This window comes from Labeo rohita, chromosome 22 (genome assembly GCF_022985175.1).
Source record: "Labeo rohita strain BAU-BD-2019 chromosome 22, IGBB_LRoh.1.0, whole genome shotgun sequence".
NCBI lineage: Eukaryota > Metazoa > Chordata > Actinopteri > Cypriniformes > Cyprinidae > Labeo > Labeo rohita.
This window is the reverse complement of record NC_066890.1, coordinates 66,121,289-66,132,787: the sequence shown is the minus strand read 5'-3', so window position 1 is coordinate 66,132,787 and position 11,499 is coordinate 66,121,289. Positions and strand designations below refer to the sequence as shown.

At 36.2% G+C, this 11,499-nt stretch overlaps 1 pseudogene; it reads left to right on the top strand.

Moving 5' to 3' along the window:
* Nucleotides 1-11,499, top strand: part of LOC127153479 (interferon-induced very large GTPase 1-like) — a 112,306-nt pseudogene that overhangs the window by 89,642 nt on the left and 11,165 nt on the right.

The window sequence follows — 11,499 nt, the reverse complement described above, 5'->3', positions numbered from 1 at the left end:
CCCAACAGTGTATGGTGATCCGCTTAAGAGCAGGGCATGATCGATATATTTCTCCAGTGACCAACAAATTTCCCCCCTGGCAGAATTGAACTAATGGGCTCGTTTAACCCAAAAAAAAAAAGTCCTTTAGTGCCACATCATTAAAATCCACTAGATGACACAGTCCACAAAAATCCTCAACATACTCCTCTATGGTCCTGTCGCCTTGACGAAGGCAGATGAGACGAGATACTGCTGGGTTCATGATTTTTGTGTTGTGTATGCTGTAACTTCCGCTGGATTCAGGGGAGGCGAAGTATTCTGTAACGGGACGCTGAGGCGGAAGTTGAAACCATATGCGGAAGTTTATTAACAGCAGCAGAATATAATGAAACAGGCAGAGGGTCAGTAAACTGGAAAGGCAGTCCAATAGGCAACACAACACAAACGTAAACCGAGCAGCAGAGTATGCACAGTTATGCACTCTTTTTGGAGTCTGGTGTTGTATGTATTTTGAAATATATTTTTGAATTTAGGACGCATGATGAAGAACAAACTACGATGGCCACATGCATTGCTTATACAATTGTCTAATATCCTGATCATTTGTCTCCTATACTACTCTTTTGGACAAAGTCATGAAGGTAAGTAATCTCTTTGTTAATATTACAGCACCGTTGTAAATTATTATTACTACAAGTAAGTAGGATGTCTCAGATTAAATATGTAACCATGGTTTGCTGAGAAGGAAATGGGCCACTGCGTCCTCTAAAGGTCGCTATGGGGACACCTTTAGCGAGACTGGTGCCTGAAGCATACATTTAAACATCGACAATAACATTGGCCGCTGACAGCCTATGATGTCATTACCTGCGTGACCACAGTATAAAAGGACGAATACAGAGCATGGCAAAAAAGAGGATGCTGTGTCTCGTTCCCTTCTTAGGGAACCATGGTTACATGCATAGTGGTTACATACATACATGGTTACATACATTCCCTTCTGAGGGAACTTCGAACTGCATTCTTTAGAGGTCGCTATGGAGAATGGTATATCCACGCTGAGGGAAGTGCATGCCAAGTACACTAAGGCGAGGACTAAATACCAACTCTACTAAGGTAATGGGAGTTGGTCCTAGGATGCTTTGACGGCTGTCAGTGACACTATCCCCTTCGGTCAAAGGCTTACCCTAAAAACTTACCTGTTAAGGACACGGCTTGAGGAAGCCTGAACTCAGGACAGAGATTGACATCGACATGCATATAAGTGACCCTCTAGGGAGAGGGGAGCACTGATAGGTTCGACCATATAGGGCAACTCATCAGAAAGGCAGCAAGTGGCCAAACTACCTGGTATTGCTGCCACAGAGCTTAACAAGTGGAGGACTTGACCCTTAGCAAAGGGAGAAGAACCCAGCTCGACTGGAACAAGTGGTCAATATTCCAAGGGCGGAGCTAATATTCCTAGCTCTTAAGTAGAGAGGAGTAATCATATGATCTGCACGGCGAGCTCATAAAGACCCTCCCGCAGTAAGTTGAGCACTGCCATGCCCAGGGAGTAGATTGCCAGCAAATGGGACAACAGTACTAGATCAGAAGGAGCAAACTATATATCAATGAAAGAACATCGACTGATGCAGCTGAGCATCGTATTGTACTTTCTATCTCGATAGAGAGTATGGGTCCCATTTTACCAGAGCCAAAGTAAACCTGTAGATGCAGTGGGACCCAATAACCCATTCATGCATACTGCTCCTTAGAGCCTTAAGAGAAGATGTCTTGCCCATAGAGAGATAGCAGGCAATATCTCTTCAATAGGGGCATCTTTTCATAACTGTTTTCACACATCCCTTCAATGTTGACATAGCTCACGAAACTTAGCAGAGCACTAGCCACTGGATTAAACAATGTGAAAGAAAGAGCATCGTCATCTAGCAGTTCACTCTTATCTGTGACAGTCAAGTCCATCTGTTACCCCCACAAGCTCGAAAAGAGAGACAAACGAGAGTGAAGCTTTTTCATAGAAAAATGCTCACAGTGCACGCAGATAGCTATTCTTGTAGGGTTAAATACACCGATTCAGATGAAAAAGCACCATCATTTTCCTTTTTTTTTTTTTTTCCCACACAGCCTTTATTAATCTAGGCCTATTTCTATATTGTGTAGTTACAAGTAGTTTGTTGTAAAAGATAAAACAAAATGCAAATGGCATATTGGTCCTACAAATTTCATTCATCTGCTGCTGTATTTTCTGAAAATCATACTCATTAAATGCTCATAATATTGTCATAGTATAGTCTTACTTTTAACATAAATATCCACAGTTTACAAAAGCCCTCTTTATGTTTGGTCGGACTTGTTGCAGTAAAACTTTGTTTAGATTAAATAAATTACTAAATAAATTAAGTCCAACTGCTGTTAATAACATTGGTATGGTGCGACAATAAGCCAGTTTCTCGATCACATAGGAATTAGTGGATGTGCACAGAGCAAATAATATATTCTTCACCAAATTATCAATTTAATGCCTTTCAGAAACTCTGATTCTCCCACTGGCAGCTGTTGTTGTGGTGATCTTACTGATAGCTGCAGAAGATTATTACATAAAGTCTCATGAATTCCGCTGTAAGTAAATGTGTTTTCAGTGTAATTTTGACGTGCATATTTCTTTATATATTTAGAGGGATAGTTCACCCAAAAATGAAAATTCTGTGATTACTCATCCTCATGTCATTTCATCTTATATGTTTGTGAAACCACAACGTGCAAGGAAAGCGATTCTCTAACAGTTACAGTGAATAAATTTAAAATGTGTAATTCATAGAAAAATTTGAACATCTGTACTATTTAAACACAGAGATATCAAGAACCAGCATATGAATCTCAACAATGGTGACAATCAACAAAATGCTTCATGCTGCAATGCATGCTGGGTAACAACATAGTCAAAACTCCCATCATGCACTGCAGTATGAATAATTATTGTCACCACTGTTAAGGACCGTTTGATAAGGGTTCATGTCTAAAAGCCTGTGCTGATGGAGTTTTCTTTTTGTTCTTCTTATTGAAACATTGTGATTTCTGTTTATTAAGTTTTTTTTATTTTTTTTGCAGTTCTGCAAAAGCTGAATGTCAGTAATAAATCAAAAAGTTATTAATAGTTAACAGCAGAGAGTGTAAGCTAATCTGTTACAGCAAGCTTTTGATTCAGCAATGCACAAATGTTTACCCTAAAACAATATTGCAATTGTTTATAAGCAAACTACTTTAAATTACCCAAAGGGTCAAGAGACAAACTAAAGCAAACCTTGACCACAATTATGGTTTCATTTTTTTTTCTTTTCTTTTCTTTTTTCTTTTCTTTCTTTTGTTTTCTTGACCAATAAAACATTAACATCTAAAACTCTGTTAATTCTCAATAAGAGATTCTGCAGATATAAAATAAAGTCAGTCTGATTAGTAATGTGTGAAGTTGGTGATGCTGTTTGTGTTTTTTTTTTTTTTTTTATCTGTAGGGTCAATGGTCTTACTCATTTCCGTGCTTCTGGAAAGTGGAGTAATGGTTTATTATCACTACAGTGTATTAGAGCGTGAAAAAGGTACATTTTATTACTTTATATTACCTTTTAAAGAAATAATAAAAAAAAAAAAAAAAAAAAACAAAAAAAAAAACATAATCTGATTAAGTAACTCTAATTCACAGATCGTACAGAATGGACATGTGTGGCAGCATTTGTCCAGACTCTGACAATGATTGTATCCTTCAGATGGGATGAAGATAAATTAAAAGGTAATCTGTTAATCTGTAGTGTTTTATGCATTAAATGTAAACATTAAATGTCATTTTCATTTCAGGTGAAAAACATGCAAAACATCAGTTTTCAGTACACATAGTGTTATTCGTGTTGGGGAAGATAAATGTTAATTCATATTAATTACTTAAGTAATGATAAGAAACTATTATGAATTTCATTACAGATCGCTCGAGATTTGTTATGTATATGGTTGGAGCAGCTGTCCTGATATTCCTCAATTCATTTGCATTAGGAATACAACTGATCCTGAATGCACGTAAGCAAAAGTTATAATTGTACATTTTTAGATCTTTTTCTAATTTTTTTTTTTTCTTTTCTAATCTATTTCTAATCTAAAATCTTATATTGTGTCTGTGGGGTGGGGTGGGGTGGGGTGGGGGGGTTAAGAGAGGAACAGATTTAACTATACCAAGGGGATATCATACTATCTGAAACATTATTATAGTAATGCTTTATTGTCAACAAAATTCACCATTTTAACTGTGATTCCACTTGCAGATGTGCAGGTTTAGGTGTGTGATTACACACATTTTATTAATACAAATATTTAATTTTTCTGATATTTTCTTGATATTCATATTGCTCAAACATCTTGTTTTTGACCCTCAACAATCTCATTGTCATATTACCTGACTTAGAGTAGAAAAAAAAAAAAAAAAAAAAAAATGAGTGTTTGCATTTCTTACTTTAAATGTATTGTAATGGAGTGACAGACACGTGAAGCAGACTAGACAAGATAACTAGGTGAGAATACAAAACTCAGAAAAGCAGACAAAACACAGGAAACTAGGAAATGGCTCCGTAATAATTGCTAACACTTGGAGAGTGCTAAATACAACATACAATACTCACGATGGAAAACGGAAGTCCAAGGCTTATATAGTGTGTCTGATTAGATACAGCTGTGTGCGTGTAATCAGCACAATGGATGATGGGGAACGTAGTCCAGGGTGTGGTGCAACAGTCTGTGTAATGAGAATGTCAATGGAACGAGAGGGCGACATCTGGTGGTGAGTGGACCAAAGGGAGATTCGTGACAGTGATGCTGTTTAGAAATGTGCTGTCAAATTAAGAGAAGATTTAATTAAATGTTTAGTCCAGATTTACGTAGTAACATCATTCGAGTGCTTGAAATAACTTACTTTTGTGATCGGATTAGTATTCTAGACATTGATAAAGGCTATGCCAATTAACATTCCATTAGAATTGTACTTTATTCTTATTAAGAAAAACGAAATGGCTTGAAGAACAGATAAACCATATATTGTCACAATTATATGTTTAAAGAAGTTTACTTCCAGAACAAAAATGTACGTAATTAATACAGTTTACTTACCCCCCAAAATGTTTGTGTCTTTTTTTTTTTTTCAGTCATAAAGAAATTATGTTTCTTGGAAAACATTCCAAAATTTTTCTTGTTCAAGGCACAGAGAGTTAGTAAGGATATCATTAAAACAGTCCATGTGACATCAGTGGTTCATCCGTAACTGCATCCATGCAAAGAAAACAAAAATAACAACATTTAAATAAAGTCATTATTTTTGTTTTCGAACTGAAATGAAAAGAACCACTGATGTCACATGGACTACTTTAATGATGTTCTTACTATGTTTCTGTGTTCACCATTGTAATTAATTTAATTAATCATTAATTAATAACTTTTATTTTGCCTCTGTCCCAACTTTTTTGGAGTGTGTTGCAGCCATGAAAATCAAAATTTGGTTCTATTTTGATTATTTACAAAATAAAATTAAAAGTTGTCCACTCTTGGAATTTCACAAAACTTACCAACTTTTCTGTAATTGGGGTTGTATTTGTCAGGAATATGGACCTGTTTTGTTGTGTTTTTGAATGGGGGTGGGGGGGATCTTAGTTCTTGCCATGTAAATCCTCCAGCATTTGTCCAAAGTATAATACTTTGTTCAGTACTTTGGACATGTAATTACCAATTATACTGATCTCTGTTACAATTATTTATGTGTTTTCCTGATCTCTATCTTCTTCCTGTCACTTCTCCACTATCCTGTCTTTAAAAGAGCAAAAATTCCCCAATATATAGAAAAATGTACTGTACTGTAGTACTGTAGATACACAAGAGAAGTGTGCTGCATTGCACCTGAGACTTAATGTTCATACTGATAGTTTCAATAAAGTCAAACCAGCTGGCTAAAAATGATGTTATATTTTTATTAATACATTGTCACTTTCACATTTTCAGGAAATACTGAAATAATACAAAAGGACCTGCGTGCCATTATCTTTCCTGTTGAAGGTGCCTTTGTCCTATCCTGGCTAGCATACTTAATATTTAGTTACAGTCACTTGGGTAAGTCCAAACTTCATATTCATAAATGTATTAATTATTAAGTCTGATGGCAGTAATATTTAGGAGATAATTATAGACTGTGGCAGAGCTGAATGAAGCTATAACAATTTTTTTTTTTTTTTTTTTTTTTTGCAGAAAGTCATGCATTTTGCCTTTGCTTTGAGAGCCACACTCACATGGTTCTGCCATCAGTCGTTTACTGTAACCTTAAAATAATAATATTTCTAATGATAGTAATACATAAGCTATAAAATGTAACCTTACATATGTATATATATTTTTTTTTTTGCTAATGACCTTTTGCTAATTCTTTACTCATGCTAATGAAAGTTCGTTGATAATACGTTGCATATTGTGAAACCGGAGGATAGTTTTCGGGAAGGTCTGTTTTACGTGCAAATTACTCAGAATTTATATATTTAAGCAAGTGTCATGAATGAGGCCCAATGACTCTAAATTGTTTATACTTATTTCTAATGAAAATAGTGTGAAGTTCTACTTTATTAAATTACTTTATTAAACCAACTGTATAAAATATGAGCCAGTACATAGTGCACTGGTGACACAGGTGCACTGAATGATGATAAAAACAATAGATAGAAACAATCTAAGAAAGAGCGGAGGAAGAGGATGAGAAAGAAGGTGTGTCACCAAGTGTTATCAAGGCTGGATCTGTCAGACCAGAGAGTTTTTTGGCAAGAGAAAACATTTTGTGTGATGTGGGCAGCCAGATGCTGAAGCAGAATAAACCTCCGATTTTGCCGTTGCACAACTCTTTTGAGTGTACTGTAACTAAATGTACTGCTAAATGTACTACCATTTTGGCTTTAGCAGTTGGATTTTTTTTTTTTTTTTTTTTTTACAGTACACAAGTGCTGAATATACAGACATTTACACAGTTTCAAATGTGTGTTACAGTATACAATTTGTTCTGTAACTGCATGCTTTGGAAGCTGTTTTTCATTTTTATTTTTTTTCCCTAACAGATGTTTCCTCTTTGAAAGTGACAACTTGTAAAAAAAGGTGAGTTCATATGTTCGGATTTACATTTTACTTACAATGTTTAGGCCTGTGATTTAGTCTACACAAGGTGTTTGTGACGTGCTTTTTTTGTTCCGGAACCCAGGAAAGCTCTTAACTGTTGCAAGAAGAATCAGAATGATGCTCAGGTTTGTATTTTACAAGGTCACATTGTTTTGAGAAAAATAAATAGGTAACACTTGATGTAATTAAATATTATAATTTACTGTCCTATACATGTGATCATTACATAATTACAAGTGATTACAGTAATACTAAACCAAAACCTAACCTTAACTGTGACTCAAGTTCTTAATATAATCAATATTTATATACTGTATTTATTTTTAATAAAATAATTTTCCGTTGCTGTAATTGTGTTTATAAAGCATGTTTGTTATAGCTTTAAAAAACAAACAAACAAACAAACAAACAAAAAAAAAAAGCCAAGAAAAAAAAAGTCTGATTAAATGTTCTTGGTTATTTATTACACTGTAAATTCTAATTAGTAAACCTTACTTAAAAAAAAGCATGCAAACCGATTGCCTTGAAAAAACCAAGTAAAGTGAAATAAGAACAGTATTTTGTACTTACAAATGTTTATTTAGTGTTGTAAACTTACACGCAAGTTCTGGTAACTCAGAATCACTTAGAACAGAACATTTACTTGAACAGAAATCTAATTTATTGCTAAAACCATGCAAACCGATAGCCTTAAATAAACCAAGTAAGCATTACTCTAGCACCAGAGTAACGCTTACTTGATTTATTTAAGGCAATCGGTTTGCATGGTTTTAGCAATAAATTAGATTTCTGTTCAAGTAAATGCAACTAAGCACTTAAATTACTAACTAGTAATTACTAACTAGTAATTTAACTAGTCTAGTAACTTAAGTGCTTCAAACATCCATTACAAATTAATGAAAACAATGTTCCATTCATATGACACATAAATTTAAGGCAGTGACAATTCAAAGTTAAAGGTAATGTATTTTTTAAATGGTTTTCAGTGTAGTTTTAAATACAAACCAACAACAATCTGATTTAGGGTATGCTTAGTGTAAAAAGTGGAGGTAGCAGTAGGAGGATGAGTTTAAGTATGGCACTGGGTAGGCTGCACACGTTGCCAATGGTTTATATTATATATATAAATTTTGAAAACAATTAACGTAGCAACATACATTTTAGGGATTGTAGGGTGTGAAGTGTCCTCTTAAATCTGCAAAAAAAAAAAAAAAGTGGTTTCAGGTATACTGCATATGCAAGATTTTCCGTCTATGTTCGCGCAAATCGCCTTACCTTATAACGTGGTAGTTAGGAAGTTTAGCGGCTAAACGCGGCTAAATGCGGCTAATGTAAACAAGACCGTCTTTCCAGAGAGAGAAGAGAGGGGCGGGGCGAGCAGAGCTCATTTGCATTTAAATGAACAACCCCTTAGAATGAAATGATTTTTGCAGAGCTGATTTTGGCAAAGTAAAAAGGGTGTTGTTTTACAAAACCACTAAGAATTTTTCAAATCAAAATAAAATCAAATCACAAGGCGGTTATACAGTATTAAATAGGAAATAGTACATCAACAATGCCAAGGGCAACAGTAAACACTCAATTTTCAGGTAAAGGTAGTTAATCAAATACAATAAAATAAAATACAATATTGTGTGAAGATAAAGAGTCCCCAACTAAGCAAGCCAGAGGCGACAGTGGCAAGGAACCAAAACTCCATCGGTGACAAATGGAGAAAAAAACCTTGGGAGAAACCAGGCTCAGTCGGGGGGGCCAGTTCTCCTCTGGCCAGACACAGAGGACTCACCAGGTCCCGTGGTCCTGTGCCGACAGCCGTCTAGGTGACGAGGTCTTCACTGTGGATCCGTCTCTGGGGCTTATCTAGTCGATGTGGTCTCCGCTGACAGTCAGTGCTGTAGAGGTCGTCTCTAGGTGCTGATTCACCATCTGGGCTGGGTACGGACTGGATCCGGGGGACTGCAGTGACCATCTGATCTGGATACGGACTGGATCTGGTGGTTAAGGTGACCTTGGAATAAGAAAGAAACAGACTAATATTAGCATAGATGCCATTCTTCTGACGATGCACTGAGTACATCGGGTGTTATGGGAAGTGTTCCCGGTTCCGGTTGACCTAATTAGTGCAGCCTAACAATCCTTTAATGGATTTGAATTATAGAAATGTGTTGATGTGTTATGTGTAAGCCAGGTTAAAGAGATGGGTTTTTAATCTAGATTTAAACTGACAGAGTGTGTCTCTGCGTCCCGAACAGTGTTGGGTAGATTGTTCCAAAGTTTGGGTGCTAAGTAAGAAAATGATCTGCCGCCCGCGGTTGATTTGGATATTCTAGGTATTATCAAAATGCCAGAGTTTTGAGAATGCAGCGGATGTGAGGGACTATAATGCGATAAGAGCTCACTCAGGTACTGAGGAGCTAAACCATTCAGGGCTTTATAAGTAATTGGCAAGATTTTAAAATCTATACGATGTTTAATAGGGAGCCAGTGCAGTGTTGACAGAACCGGGCTAATATGATCATACTTTTTGGTTCTAGTAAGAACTCTAGCTGCTGCATTTTGGACCAGCTGGAGTTTGTTTATTAAGCGAGCAGAACAACCACCCAATAAAGCAATACAATAATCTAATCTTGAGGTCATAAACGCATGAATTAATGTTTCAGCATTTGACATTGAGAGTATAGGTCGTAGTTTAGATATATTTTTGAGATGGAAAAATGCAGTTTTGCAAATACTAGAGATGTGGTTTTCAAAGGAAAGATTGCCATCAAATAGCACACCTAGGTTCCTAACTGATGACAAAGAATTGACAGAGCAGCCATCAAGTATTAGACAGTGTTTTAGGTTATTATATGATGAGGTTTTAGGTCCAATAATTAACACCTTTGTTTTTTCAGAATTTAGCAGTAAGAAATTACTTGTCATCCAATTTTTTAACTCAACTACACAATCCGTTAGTTTTTTAAATTGGTATGTTTCGCTGGGCTGTGAAGAAATATAGAGCTGAGTATCATCAGCGTAACAGTGAAAGCTAATACCATATTTCCTGATGATATCACCCAAGGGTAACATGTAAAGGGTAAAAAGTAATGGCCCTAGCACTGAGCCTTGCGGTACTCCATACTGCACTTGTGATCGATATGATACCTCTTCATTTACTGCCACGAGTTGATAGTGGTCAGATAAGTACGATTTGAACCATGCCAATGCAGTACCCCTAATGCCAACATAATTTTCAAGTCTGTTCAAGAGAATGTTGTGGTCAACAGTATCAAACGCAGCACTAAGATCCAGTAGCACTAATAGAGAGATACAACCACGATCGGATGACAAGAGCAGATTATTTGTAACTCTAATAAGAGCAGTCTCAGTGCTATGGTACGGTCTAAAACCTGACTGGAAATCCTCACAGATATCATTTTTCTGTAGGAAGGAAGATAATTGTGAGGATACAACCTTTTCTAATATCTTTGACAGAAATGGGAGATTCGAGATAGGTCTGTAATTAATTAATTAGTTGGGGTCAAGTTGTGGTTTTTTAATGAGAGGCTTAATAGCAGCCAGTTTGAAGGTTTTGGGGACATATCCTAATGACAGTGACGAATTAATAATATTTAGCAGAGGATCTATGAGATCTGGAAGTAAGTCTTTTAGTAGCCTAGATGGAATAGGGTCCAGCATACAAGTTGTTGGTTTAGATGCTTTAACAAGTTTATATAATTCATCCTGACCTATAGTAGAGAATGAGTGGAATTGTTCCCCAGGAGATCTATAGGACACTATCTGATGCGATACTTTAATTGACGGCTGCATGGTGACAATTTTGTCTCTAATAGTATCGATCTTGGAAGTAAAGTAGTTCATAAAGTCATTACTGCTATGCTGATGGGCATAGTCAGTGCCTGTTGGTTCTTTATTTTTTGTTAACTTAGCCACTGTATTGAATAAATACCTAGGGTTATGTTTGTTATCTTCTAAAAGAGTCGAAAAGTAATCAGATCGTGCCGATTTTAATGCTTTTCTATACGATAGGGTACATTCACGCCAAGCAGTACGAAAAACCTCTAATTTTGTTTTTTCTCCAGCTGCGCTCCATTTTCCGGGCTGCTCTCTTTAGGGCGCGAGTGTGCTCATTATACCACTGGGTTGGACTGTTTTTGTAACAAGGACGCTGAGCCAGTAGTAGAATCCATACGCAGAAGTTTATTAGGAACAGCAGCAAACACAAACATGCAAACAGGCAGAGGGTCGATAACCAATAAGGCAGTCCGAGAATGCAACAGTCCAAGGGATAATCCAGAGAGTGATCGTCAACAGGCAGATAAAGGGTCAAACCTT